The sequence below is a fragment of the Leucoraja erinacea genome, chromosome 19 (genome assembly GCF_028641065.1).
Source record: "Leucoraja erinacea ecotype New England chromosome 19, Leri_hhj_1, whole genome shotgun sequence".
NCBI classification, from domain to species: domain Eukaryota; kingdom Metazoa; phylum Chordata; class Chondrichthyes; order Rajiformes; family Rajidae; genus Leucoraja; species Leucoraja erinaceus.
Window position 1 is genome coordinate 8,081,814 of NC_073395.1, and position 14,681 is coordinate 8,096,494.

The following is a 14,681-nucleotide window of genomic DNA, read 5'->3' on the forward strand; positions in this document are numbered from 1 at the left end:
AGAGGGAACTGCAGATGCTGGAGAATCGAAGGTTACAAAGAATCCATCAATCTCTGCCTTAAAAAAATATCCACTGACTTGGCCTCTCCTCAGCCAGTGCCAGTCCCAGTCTCAACTACCTCGTCTACCAACAGCTGGTTCCATGCACCCACCACCCTTTGTGATTGAGGTGCTGAGATTGTGCACTCCAGCACTTTGTGCCTTTTGTTTGTTTGTTTGTTTTCTTGTTTTCCTCCCACTCTCTCTTGTGCAAACCCAGCATCTGCTGTTGCTTTGATCTGGGGACACTGGGCGGGCGTGCGGGCGGGCGCCTGGTCGTGTCGTGTCGTGTCGTGGCGCGGGCGGGCACGTTCGGATTTCGGCCTGAGTAGGACTAATGCCAGGCGCTGGCCCGACCGCTCGGGCGCGTGCACAAGTGCCTGTGCTGCGCGCTGACAGACGGGAGGGACCGACGGCTTCAACCTGTCACAATGTGCCAAACCAACACTCCACTGCGGCAAGCCTCAACGACTTCCGCCCAGTTGCACTTACCCCCATCATCACCAAGTGCTTCGACTGGCCCCTGGCACACCTCAAAAGCTGCCTACCCCCCACACTCGCCCACAGTTTGCTACCAGCACACAGGAGTGCAGCCATCGCAGATACCCCCGGCCGTGCACAGAGCCACGGCCCCTGCCTGCATTCAAACACCATTATTCCTGCCTGCCACCCCGACCTGGGCATTGCTGATCCGTGGGCGAGAGAGACAACCCAGGTAACGTTCCGCTTCAACCCTCCCCTGAACACTCGTCCTCAGGGCTGTTTTGAGCCCCCTCCTCTCCCTCCCTTTTCACCTATTTTGTCCACGCCTGTACATGGTACCCACACCATCATGAAGTATGCAGATGAACAATGATTGGCCTCATCAGCAACCGATGAGCTGGCCTTGGGAGGAGGTCCATGAACAGTAGTTAAAACAAATTAGCAGCATGGTGCGCTTTCTGGCCTTTAACTCCAAGAAGACTAATGGAGCTCATTGTAGACTTCAGGAATTCCAGAGGCGGCACGCACACCCCCATCCACATTAACGGGACGGAGGGGGAACGTGTTTCTAGCTTCAGGTTCCTGGGAGACAGGGAGACCTCTCTTGGTCCCCACTCTTCCAGCCATCAGTCTCCGCGTTTGATTTCTTTGAAAACATCTGTCTTGATTGGTACTTTGCTGTAGTCCCCACGCATCACAAATGGTATGGCAACTGCTCTGCCGACCGGAAGGCATTGCAGAGGGTTGAAAATTGTAGCAATCCACCGGTTCCACGCTATCCTTTGTGTATTCCAAAGCAAGCGCTTGTCAGCATCGCCAGGACTGCTTCACCCCAACCATGGACTGTTTTACCCTCCTACCATCCGGGAGGCGCTACAGGTCTCTTGTTGCCGAACCAGCAGGTCGAGGAACAGCTTCTTTCCGGCGGCTGTCACTCTACTAAACAACGTACCTTTGCCAAACACTGGGACACTTAAAGACAATTTGCTATTCGCTCTTCAAGAAAGCCGTAAAGCATTTGTGTGGGCTTGTACAACAATTGGAATAAAACTGGGAATTGAATTAAAAAGAACTTCTCTCTGCCTAAATAAAATCGACTTGGTCAGCCAGTGCCAGTCCCAAAATACCTGCTCTACACTCAGCTGGTGAGGCACCATACTTTGAGATGAATTGTGCACTCTCCAGCACTTTGTGCCTTTTGTTTGTTTGTTTGTTTTCCTCCCACTCTCTCTTGTGCAAACCCAGCATCTGCAGTTGCTTTGATCTGGAGACACTGTGCGGGCGTGCGGGCGGGCGCCTGGTCGTGTCGTGTCGTGGCGCGGGCGGGCACGTTCGGATTTCGGCCGCCGTGCCAGCGCTGGCCCGGCCGCTCGTGACGTCACAATGGCCGGGCGGAGGGGGAGGGGCCGCGGCTACAATGTTACTTTGCAATGTAACAACTCGCCCACTGTTGCGACCAGCACACATGCAGCAGCGCAGATACCCCCGGCCGTGCATGCCACCGGCCCCCTGCCTGCCTGCCTGCCACCCCGACAATTGCTGATCCGTGGCGAGAGAGACAACCCAGGTAACGTTCCGCGCTTCCCCCCCTCGTCCTGTTACATTTTGAACGTGTTTTGTTTTTTGTCCACGCCACCCCCACCCACCACAGTGAGATTCCCAAACAATTAATCACGCTCCTATAAACTTGTGAACTAATGAACATTTTGAGCCTTTTGTTTCCTGCTTTAACAAAGCTAAAAGTGATTAGTTTACAATTAGTAGTGTGCGGTGGGGGAGGGAGGGAGAGAGATAGGGAGATTTGTCCCCATTCCAGCCCAGTCCGCGTTTGATTTCTTTTAAACTTCTGATTTTTTATATTGCTGAAGTCCCACGATAAAAGGTTGCTGCCTCAACATGTTGTTGTAGCAATCTATGTATTCTTTGTGTATTGAAACAATACATGATTTAAATCAGCCGATTGTTTCTGTGTAGACTTGGAATTATTTGAAGTAACCGATGGCATGTACTTGTAATCAGTGCATTTGAACCCTGGGACTTTAAAGTACACGGATGCCAGTAGATGAGGGTTTGTGGAGCTTGCAAAGGTGAATATCTGCCTCACCTAAGAAAGAACTGGTCCGAGGATGGAGTCGATCGGGGAGGTAGACACAAAATGCTGGATCTCAGCACGTTTGAGGGGCATCTATGGAGATAAGGAATTGCTGATGTTTTGGGTCGAGAGATCCTTCCTCAGACTGATGTCAGGGGAAGGGGGTAGGACAAAGAAAGAATGTAGGCGGAGACAGTGGGACTAGTGGGAGAACTGGGATGGGCGGAGGAAGGGGATGAAGACAAAGAGCAAGGGCTATGGAGATGGGCGAAAATGTTGAGGATTATATGTTGTATACGATGGCTGATGGGGGACCCAGGATAGATGAGGACAATTGGGGGACTCTGGCCCTGTTACGTTTTGGGGGGGGGATAAGGTAGGTTAAGGTGGGGGAGTGAGAGAGGGAGCTGTGATAGATGATCGCCGAGAGCCTTATCTCTGATGTAGAGCAGTTGGGAACAGCGGATGCAGTAGATGAGGTTGGAGGAGGTGCAGGTGAATCTCTGCCTCGCCTGGAGAGACTGTTTGGGTCCGAGGATGGAGTCGAGGGGGGAGGTAAAGGGACAAGTGTTGCATCTCCTGCGGTTGCAGGGGAAAGTACCTGGGGAGGAGGTGGATTGGGTGGGAAGGGACGAGTTGACCAGGGAATTACGGAGGGAACGGTCTCTGCGAAAAGCAGAAAGGGGTGGAGATGGGCGAAAATGTTGGAGGATTATATGTTGTATACGATGGCTGATGGGGTGGAAGATGAGGACAAGGGGGACTCTGGCCCTGTTACGAGGGGGGGGAGGTGGGGGAGTGAGATGTCGGTCAATAGTCTGGCCTTTCCTGCGATGGAGACGGTGACCCCCGTTCTAGAAACGGCAGGGAGATGTCACAGATGGTCAACGTGAATTTGAGTGCATGTAAAAGTTCACTTAAAAAGATAGACATTCATAAGAAAGTACAAATTCTTAAGACCATACAAAGCTTTAATTTAATGTCTGACGGGTGTGGACCTAGAGACCCAGAGGCAACAACTTTACATCTGAATATGCCAGCAACACGCACACAGAAATACCAGAAAACCAGGGTTAATATACCTACAGACTTAATACCAATTGCACGAGGTAATGTACCAAAAACCATCAGCCACCTCCAAATATGGAGTTGTTTTTCACTCTTTGCCAAAAGCCAGTCATCCCAATGGCATCCTCTGGCACCTTCTTATCTGATGAATCTCTTCAATTTATATTAAAAAAACTTGTAAGAGAACTGTGAACTATTCAACTTGCGTTAAAAAAAAACCTTGTCATGGTTTTTTTCTAAATCCCATCATGTAATACAGTTGGTTTTTTACAACAGGAATGCTTAAATATGACAACAATCAATTAATAACTAACTCATTCATGCAGGATGGAAATTAGTGGTGAAGTTGATGAAGAGTGAGTTCTGCATGGGTGCAGGAGGAAGCACCAATGCAGTCGTCAGTGTAGCGGAGGTAGAGTTTGTGGATAGACAATAGGTGCAGGAGTAGGTCATTCGGCCCTTCGAGCCAGCACCGCCATTCAATGTGATCATCGATGATCATCCCCAATCAGTACCCCGTTTCTGCCTTCTCCCCATATCCTCTGACTCCGCTATCTGTAAGAGCCCTATCTAGCTCTCTCTTGTAAGTATCCAGATAACCGGCCTCCACCGCCCAATGAGGCTGAGAATTCCACAGAATCACAACTCTCTGTGAGAAAATGTGTTTCCTCGTCTCCGTTCTAAATGGCTTATCCCTTATTCTTGAACTGTGGCCCCTGGTTCTGGACTCCCCCAACATCGGGAACATGTTTTCTGCCTCTAGAGTGTCCAAACCCTTAACAATCTTATATGTTTCAATAAGATTCCCTCTCATCCTTCTAAACCCCAGACTGTACAAGGCCAGCCGCTCGATTCTCTCAGCATTAGACAGTCCCACCATCCCGGGAATTAACCTTGTAAACCTACGCTGCACTCCCTCAATAGCAAGAATGTCCTTCCTCAAATTAGGGGACCAAAACTGCACACAATACTCCAGGTGTGGTCTCACTAGGGCTCTGTACAACTGCAGAAGGACCTCTTTGCTCCTATACTCAGTTCCTCTTGTTATGAAGGCTTTCTTCACTGCCACGGATAGGGCCAGTGTATGCCTGGAACAGGGATTGTTCGTTGTACCCTACAAAGGCAGGCATAGCTCGGGCCCATGCAAGTGCCCATAGCTACGCCTTGGATCTGGAGGAAGTGAGAGGAATAGAAGGAGAAGTTGTTATGGGCAAGGACCCAAGGGGGGGGAGCAGTAGGACCCAGCGCAGTCAAACCACGTGCTGTGAGAGTCTGCATTGTGGAGACTTCGGGCCCGGTGCTGATCCTGGGACTCGGGTAAGGCGACGGCAGCAGCCGGCTGGTGGGCGGTGGAGTGGCGAGGGTCGGCATAGTCCAAGGTCTTCGGTGGTCTGGGCCTGAGATCGGCCAGGAAGGCGGTGAGTGTTGGTGATGCTCGTCGTGGCAGCAATGGCAGCAAATCGACTGTTGGAACCTATAGTCCTGTTTGCGTCTGAACTGTGATGTCTGGAACCAGAGCTGGATTCCACGAGGTAAAAGATGGAGGCGCAGGCAAGTTCCGAGAAAACAAACGTGGCTGTGGTAATGGGTCTGGGTTAAGACGTGAATGAGGAATCACGGAGAGGGGGGGGGCAGTGATAGAGGAGGTTGCTAAACTGTCTTCGGAGAGAGGAGGAGAACTTCTTCAAAGTAGACATTCCTTGAGGAGATTTTGCAGTGGAGTGGACGAAATGTTTAAGATAGAACTGCAGATGCTGGTAAAATGGAAGGTAGAATATGGGTATTTGTTTGTTTTCATATTATACTAGACCAACTGTGACCCGTTGGGTCCCTGCCACACGGGAGGCCTGGTTCCCCCAACACAACCCGTTCCCCAACACAATATTCCACCACTCACCCATAGCCCACAGGCCTGGTCCCCCATTGCAACCCGTTCCCCAAGGCAATATTCCACCACTCACCCGTTTCTCCAACACAACCCGTTCCCCCAACGCAATATTCCACCACTCACCCATAGCCCACAACTGCACAGGGGCTGCTCACTGTGCCTTATTCATCCTCCCTCATTTTTAAACTTTAAAGAAAAATGCAATTACACTGGCTAGCAAGTGTACTGTGACTTAAAAAAATTGCAATTGCACTTGCTAGGGCTAGCAGGACTCGGTGTACTTGGAGAGCAACAAGGTTGCGAGCAGGGCTACAATCAGGGAATAAGCGAAAGACAATTGTTTTTATTTTAAAGTTTTGTCAGATATTTGAACATTTTCATTAATAACTCGAGAACTAAAGCATGACATTTTCAGATAAGGCGATTTCTGGCTCCAGGGAAAAAATCTCTACCGGAATATGTAAAAATTCTACCGTGAGCACGTAGTTTTTTCGAGAAGTGATTATACACGAACAAACAAACACACACACGAACAAACACATCCACATCCAAGATCAGACTTTTAATAGGTGTATATAGGATTCCAATTGCACCTCCCCTGCCTGCTGCAGCAGTTCCAATTGCAATACCATTTGGCGCTCCCCCTCCTGTTGAATTCGCCCTCCCCCTCCTGTTGAAGGACTAAGTTCAGAGTGTTCCTGTCTTGCAACTTTGTATCGAATTGTGTTGGAAGCTGTGAGGAATAATTTTAACAGTAAAAATCTTGTGAAGGTTGGCATTTTTAAAAGCTTTAATCACGAATAACTTGTGAAATATAGGATCTTAAGTGAACCTGATCACTGCTTAGAGGGGAAAAATGTTAATCAGAATATGTAAAAATCTTATCGTTACTACCTAGTGTTTTTGCGAAAATCTAAACAAACACACACACACACACACTCACACACACACACACACACACACACACACACACACACACACACTCACACACACACACACTCATATACACACTAATATACACACTAATATACACACTCATATACATACATACAAGATGAGAGTTTTAGTTATTACTAGACCAAGTGAGACCTGTTGGGTCCCATCCCGTCAACACGCAGTTGCACGTGGGGGGGGTGGAGGTGGCCGGCCTGCGGCGTCGCACACTAACCACACTAACCACACCCCCCCCCACATACACTAACCACCCTCCCCCCCCGATATTATGTTAATATTGTTCATTCGCTCCTTTTCCCCATCCCCCGCCCTATCCACTCACGCGTAGCCCCCAAATGCGCTGGCGCAGCTAGAGAAGGAGGGGGTAGAGAGAGATGGTGAGGGGGTTAGAGAGGGAGGGAGGTAGATAGTGAGGAGTAGAGGGGGCGCGCGGCATCACAGGGGAGGGTTGGTCCCGAACACAATATTCCACCACTCACCCATAGGTCCTAATACTCACCACTCCCTAGAGAGGGAGGGGGGGAGAGAGGAATTGGTGGTGGAGGGAGGGGGGGGGGGGGGGGGGTTAGAGAGGTGGGGGCAGAGATGTATGTGTCTTTAGATTTTCCCAGAAACACTACATGGTAACGATAAGATTTTTACATATTCTGATTCTGATACAGATCGGGGTTTGATCCCGACTTGCCTGTACGGGGTTTGTACGTTCTCCCCGTGACCGTGTAGGTTTTCTCCGTGATGTTCTGTTTCCTCCCACACTCCAAAGACGTTCAGACTTGTTGGCTAATTAGCGTGGTATAAATGTAAATTGTCCCGAGTGTGCGTAGGAGTGTTGATGTGCGGGCAACGCTGGTGGGCTGCCAACTCTACCACTGCCACACCCAGGTGGAGAGTGAAAGGAGGATTTTCTGAATTGGTGATGTTTAAATTTAGGAGAAACTGCAGCTGCTGAAACCTGTGTGGAACTGAGTGCTGAACTAATTCAGCGGTCAAGGCAGCATTTCTGGAAGACGTGGATAGGTGACGTTTTGGGTCGGGTATCATTTCCTCAGGGTATGGTTCCACCAGTATGTTCACTGTTGATGTACGACTGGGATTTGTTGCTCCAGTGGTCTTTCAGTTGTGAACACTACCCTTGTATTCTTCAGCAAACACCAACTTATGGACAATTAATCACGGGTATCCTACTCGTAATCAAGTATGTTTCGCAACAGACGAGGAATTTCATTTGCTGTACAGTTATATCAATAAAACGCAACAGAACACACAAAATGCATTTTAACAAAAACATCCACCACAGTGACTCCTCCCCATTCCTCACTGATGGTTCAATCTCTTCCCTTCTTTGTTCTCCCGCGGTCGGGGGCCTCGAGCCTTCCGTTGACGGGGCCATCTTGGCTCCTGTCGCCAGAGGCATTTGGGCCCTCGCGTCTGGGCTATCAAGGGGGGGGGGGGGGTAGAAATCTTAACTCTCCCGCGCCAAGCGATCTGACCCCGGATCAGGGTTTGTCAAAACCTTCTGTATCATTTGGAGCTTCCCAACATCGGTCTCTACCGGAGACTTTGGGAATGACTGGGTTAACATATGAGCGTTTGATGGCACTGGTCCAGTACTCGCTGGAGTTTAGGAGGATGAGCAGGTACCGCATTGAAACTTACCGAATAGTGAAGGGCCTGGCTCGAGTGGATGTGAAGAGGATGTTTCTACCACTGCGAGAGTCTAGCAGCAGAGGCCATAGCCGCAGAATAAAAGGGCGTACCTTCAGAAAGGAGACGAGGAGGAATTTCTTTAGTCAGAGGGCGTTGAATTTGTGGAATTCTTTGCCACGGATGGCTGTGAAGGCTGATTTTGGATATTCACAAGGTGGAGATTGACGGAATCTTGATGTGTACGGGTGTTGGGGGGTTATGAGGAGAATGGGCTTGAGAGGGAAAGATGGATCAGCTATGATTGATCAGCAGAGTAGACTTGATGGGTCGGATGTCTAATTCTGCTCCTATATCTTTGAACTGGAAAAGCCACCAAAACCTCTTTTTAAATGGGTTGGTAAGGGAGCCGTCGTGAAACATCCCCTATCGATGTTCTCCAGGGATGCTGCCTGGCCTGTTGAGTTATTTCAGCACTTTGTCTTTTTTGAGGAGAAAAAAAACTGCACCTGCAGTTCCTCGTTTCCACCTTTTAAGTGGGTAGATTGAAACATCATTCAGCTGTGTGTGGAATCTGGATTAGGCTGTGGTCCTGGGTACTGTCTGCACTGCAGGATGATCCTGGCACTGGTGAATGTAGGTCCTGGAGTTTGCAAAAGGCCATTGCTTCTGACTGAAGAAGAACAAGGAAGAAGAAGAAGAAGAGGAAAAAAGTGTCTGAAGGATGGTCCTCGTGATAAAGTTCGCTGCTTAAAACAGACAACAACACAAATGGTTTAAGGCAAACCAAGCCAAGCTTTAATCGATCATCAAATGGGAGTGGAGGGGACTAGTGCAAAGAGTATACAACTATACTCAGCACTCCACATGCTTCCACTCAGAGATACAGCATTTTTACAATTTCTTATCTACTGCTCAAATCGCCCTTAGGCGATCTTTTTTTTTTTTTTGGGCGACTGCCACTGACTAGGCTGTCATCAGCGGAGTGCCGCCTGTATGGTCGTGAGTAGTATTTGGTTGCAGCTGGAATTTTAACGCTGAAAATTTTTCGGAGACGGTCGGCGAGTGTCGATTTGACGCCAATGAGCGTAGCTTGACTTCTCCTGACGTAGGCGCTGTCGTAGTTGTCACCAGGTGACGTAGGTTGTCGCTGGTGCTGACATTTTTGGGTTGTTAAAGTAATGATTCTATTTCAAATTTCATGTCGAAGGAGGGTCCAGTTGCCGCTTTATCGGCGACCTGCTACGACTATGACAATCGCAGGCAGTCACTTAAAAATAACCTAAATCGGACAGGCCAATAATCATTTTTCCAAGAAACGATTTCAAAGAATCACCTGCCGATATCCACCAGTGAGCCCGTTCCAGGTAATGTTATGCCATGGTTTTTCCGAGGATTACAAGTTTAGGCTACGCCCACATGGGTTATCAGTATTTTTCCACTCTCAACAATCGTGAAGCTACATAAGCGTACAAACAAGCAGGTGTGCAGAAAATGGTCACTTACCCCATCATGCTGAGTTAATGGACATTTCACTCTTTCACTCACCTGAAATGTCACCTGTCCATTTTCTCCACAGATGCTGCCTAACCCGCTGCGTTAAACCTCAGCACTTTGTTTTTTTTTTAAAGAAAAACAAAATAGCATCGGGGTGGCACGGTGGCGCAGTGGCAGAGTTGCTGCCTTACAGTGCTTGCAGCGCTGGAGACCTGGTTTTGATCCTGACCACGGGTGTTGTCTGTACGGAGTTTTACGTTCTCCCCGTGACCGGCGTGTGTTTTCTCCGAGACCTTCGGTTGTCTCCCACACTCCAAAGACATGCAGGTTTGTAGGTTAATTGGCTCTCTATAAATATAAATTGTCCCCAGTGTGTGTAGGATAGTGTCAATAATAGACTATAGATGCAGGAGTAGGCCATTCGACCTTTCGAGCCGGTACCACCATTCACTGTGATCATGGATGATTATCCACAATCAGTACCTCGTTCCTGCCTTCTCCCCATATCCCCTGACTCCACTATCTTTAAGAGCTCTAACTACCTCTCTCTCGAAAGCATCCAGAGAACCAGCCTCCACTGCCTTCTGTGGCAGAGAATTCCACAGATTCACAACTCTCTGGGTGAAAAAGTTTTTCCTCATCTCCATTCTAAATGGCGTACCCCTTATTCCTAAACTGTGGCCCCCTGGTTCTGGACAGCTAACAATGTGTGTGGATCGCTGGTCGGTGCGTACCCGGTTGGCCAAAGGGCCTGTTTCTGCCCCGTATCTCTAAACTAAACTAATCGTGCAGTTCATTTAAGGTAGACAAAAATGCTGGCGAAACTCAGCGGGTGAAGCAGCATCTATGGAGCGAAGGAAATGGGCAACGTTTCGGGTCGAAACCCTTCTTCAGACTCCTTGTTTCCTTCCACCTTTCTAAATGGTCAGATTGAAAAATCATTGAGTTGTGTGGAATCTGAAATTGGCTACGCTGGTGAATGTAGATGCTGGAGATATGTGAAGGGTCACAGCTTGTCTGAAAAAGTTCAAAGAGGAGAGAAAAAATATGGGTCTTAAGATGGGTCCCGACCCAAAGACGTCACCTGTCCATTTTCTCCAGAGATGCTGCCTGACCCGCTGAGTGGGTCACTAACTACAACATTCTTAAGGGGTTCGACAGGCTAGACGCAGGAAGATTGTTCCTGATGTTGGGAAAGTCTAGAACAAGGGGTCACAGTTTAAGGATAAGAGGGAAGTCTTTTAGGACCGAGATGAGAAAATCATTTTTTATACAGAGAGTGGTGAGTCTGAAATTCTTTGCCACAGAAGGTAGTTCATTGGCTATATTTAAGAGGGAGTTAGATGTGGCCCTTGTGGCTAAAGGGATCAGGGGGTATGGAGAGAAGGCAGGTATGGGATACTGAGTTGGATGATCAGCCATGATCATATTGAATGGCGGTGCAGGCTCGAAGGGCCGAATGGCCTACTCCTGCACCTATTTTCTATGTTTCTATGAGTGACTCCAGCACTTTGTGTCCATCATTGGTATAAGCCAGCTTCTGCAGTTCCTTTTCTATTACATTTTCACAGCTTCGGTGCTGCTTGTGAGGCACTCGAGTTAATGAGCTACAGAAGATCCTTGCAACCAATTAGTGAATCTCAAGAACTACGGCACCATAGATATCATAAAACTGTCAGCCAATAAATTAAAGGAGGATCGACAAAAAGTGGGTGAGGGATGGAGAGAGAGAGGGAAAGCAAGGGTTACTTGAAGTTAGAGAAGTCAATGTTCATACCAAAGATCCTATAGCGGCCTTTTTTTCATCCATTTCCATAACCGGACCCGACCCGACTCGCAGTGTAATCAACGTTGCGGGGGAACAGTTTGTGTTAATAAATTTAAATTCTGAAAATGAGGAGAAGATTTTTACCAAATAACATTGATTTTTTACGAGGATGTTTCCGTCACTGGCTTCCATCTCCGCGCTAGTATCCTATGGGATCTTCGGTACGGAGAAGGATGCCGGTTACGGAAATGGAGCCGAAAATTACCCATGAATCTGCCCATGACCGTACTACGTCTTTTAAGTCGAGTGATCTATCTTGCTTGCTACAGGATCTTTGCTTCATACCCCTGGGTTGTAAGCTGCCCAAATGTTTGTTGCAGTGATTTAAGATATGTGGTGCCCGAACACGCAAGTAAACATTAACTTAATGAGAAGATGCTTTTTTCCTCCCCACACTTACACCATTGTCAAACTGATTTTTATGGGGGGGTAATTACAGCACTAAGTATTTATTTTTGTTCTGGGATCATTGTAGGTTAAAGCTGGGATATTTGGTTCTTTTGGTTTATTACTCCGAATTTACAAATTTCACCTCCGACTCTTCCTATGGTTTTGAAACCAGATAATAAAATTCCCCACACCAGGTGGTAATCTCCAAATTACAAGGACGTACTATATTGTCCTCTTATCTGTAAACCACAGACACAACTAAGGTTCGTTCTCGCCACCAGGTTTTGCCCTGTATTTGTAACACTTTCTTAAAGCAGGAGATTTATCATTTAGACTGGCACAGTGTAGAAACAGGCCCCTCAGCCCAACTTGCCCACACCAGCCAACATGTCCCAGCTACATCAGTCCCACCTGCCTTAAACATTGCGATAGTGCACTGTAGGACTTGTGAAGCTGTCTGCGTTGTTGATGAACGTACAAGGAACTGCAGATGGTGGCATTAGTCACAGGAAAGGTTGAGATGGATATGGGCCAAATGTGGGTAAAAGAAGGGTCTCGACCCCCAAACATCCTTCTATCCAGAGTTGCTGCCTGTCCCGCTGAGTTACTCCAGCATTTTGTGTCTATCTGTAGGTAAACGAGATTAGCTTAGATGGGGCAATGGGGCATCTTGGCTGACATGGATGAGTTGGGCTGAAGGGCCTGTTTCCGTGCTGTTCAACTCGAGCTGTACGAGAGTCACCAGGATGCTAGCATGGCATGCAGGCTTGAGTTATAGGGAGAGGTTGGATAGGCTGGGACTCTTTTATCGGGTCGAGTAGGTTGGACGTCGATAGGTGACGTGCAAGACTGTGAGCGGCACGGATAAAATGAAAGCTGTTTTTCCCCCCTAGATTCAGAGGGTTCTAGAATGAGAGGGTGTTGGCTTAAGGTGAGAAGGGAGAGCTTTAAAAGGGGAACGTTTCCACTTGGATGGGAGACAATATTTGCAATGAGTTGCCAAAGGAAACTGCAGAATTTCTGAAGAAGGGTCCCGACCCGAAACGTCACCCATCCTTTTTCTCCAGAGAAACTGCCCGACCAGCTGAGTTGCCCCAGCACTTTGTCTATCTTCAGTATGAACCAGCATCTGCAGTTACCTCCTGCACATTGGTGCATGCGTGTTTCCACAGCCACCATCTACAACACCTTGGCACGGAACTCCGAGGTAATTGCTGGCATTTGGTCTTAATAATTTCTCCCTAACCCGAGAGGAGGGCGTAAATGTCCAGTTTGACTAAACCTGTCCATTTTCAGAAGTAGTGGTGTGTATTTGGTGAACAGGACAGAATGTCTAGCAAGGAACTGCAGATGCTGGTATACACCAAAGATAGACACAAAATTCTGGAGTAACTCAGTGGGTCAGGCAATATCTCTGGAGAGAAGGAATGGGTTTAGTGTGGACATGGGCCTTTGTGCCCACCGAGTCCACACATACCAGCAATCCCCGCACATTGACACTACCCCACACACACTCGGGACATTTTACACTCGTACCAAGCCAATCAACCTACAAACCTGTGCATCTTTGGAGTGTGGGAGGAAACCAAAGATCTCGGAGGAAAAAACCCACGCGGTCTCGGGGAGAAATTACAAAGTCTGCGCCCGTAGTCAGGATCGAACCTGGGTTGCTGGAGCTGTGAGGCAGCAACTCCACCCCTGCGCCACCGAGCTGCTGGCGACGAGGACAATTTTGTTTAATTGTTGTGCTATCTCCTTGTTCTCCAGTAATCTCTCACTCTGGCACTAAGCGGTTCACATTGTCGTTTCTGTTAATCTGTTCCTTTTTGCTTATCGATTGAAGCTCGAACGGTCTGCTTTGGTTTCTTGCAGCCTGCCCTTGTTTTCTGCTTTCTCTTTCTCTTATCTATGCCTTCATCACCCTTTCTTTAGGCTGTGCACGCCATACACAAGAAGAAGAAGAAGGCGCCCTTTGTATTCTGACCTTTTTCCCTCCCTCGGGCTTGTCTCTTTGGCAAAGTTACACTGGTTCAATGGTTCATTTTGCGTATACAAAGCACAATTACATTGTTTTGCACATTGGTGGTAGAGTTGCTGCTTCACAGTGGCAGAGTTCGATCCTGACTATGGGTGCTGTCTGTACGGAGTGTGCACGTTCTCTCCCTGTGACCTGTGGGTTTGCTACAGGTTCTTCGGTTTCCTCCCACACTCCAAAGACGTACAGGTTTGTAGGCTAATTGGCTTGGTCTATTTATTAAATGTCCCTCGTGCATGTAGGATCGTGTTGGTGTGCGGGGATCGCTGGTCGGCGGGGACTCAATGGCCTGAAGGGCCTTTTTCGTGCTGTATCTCTAAACTAAACCACAAATGCAGTCACCACAATTTTGGTGCCGTTTGAGCTAAAAAGGAAAAGAAAGAAAAAAACTGAAAACACAAAACAGTCCAAAGTGCAAAATAAAAGCTTTTTTTCCCCCCTTGCTGTCTCAAGACCACAAGAACAGCAAGTACGTGTGTGAAATATTTAATCAGCCCTGCTGAAACCTAAGAGGCACTTCAGACACTAAATGGCCACTAAGAGGCGGCTGCAACATAGGGAATGGGGTTTGGAGGGGGTGGGGGTTTGGAGACCTGGAGGTTTGGAAAATTCATGATCAACATCCAGACCAACCTCCTGTAACGCAGTGGTTTTCTCAGAGTACCTTAATGCATGTATGGCTTATTCCCAAACATTTGAAAAAAAATATTTTTAAACGCGTCGAAAGCAGATTTAAGGGTTTGGCGAATTTATTTTTATTCTT

The 14,681-nt window shown here is 48.0% G+C and overlaps 1 protein-coding gene across 4 annotated transcripts in view; it reads left to right on the plus strand.

Moving 5' to 3' along the window:
- Positions 1-1,908: 1,908 nt before the first annotated feature.
- The window catches only part of LOC129706178 (uncharacterized), a 34,674-nt gene continuing 21,901 nt past the window's right edge, over positions 1,909-14,681 (plus strand). For 3 of the 4 annotated variants that reach the window (XR_008725017.1, XR_008725018.1, XM_055650224.1), the window contains exon 1: positions 1,909-2,089. The gene's annotated coding sequence lies outside the window, so the exon portion shown is untranslated. The remainder of the gene's footprint in view (positions 2,090-14,681) is intronic. The other variant, XM_055650223.1, reaches the window with a different exon arrangement.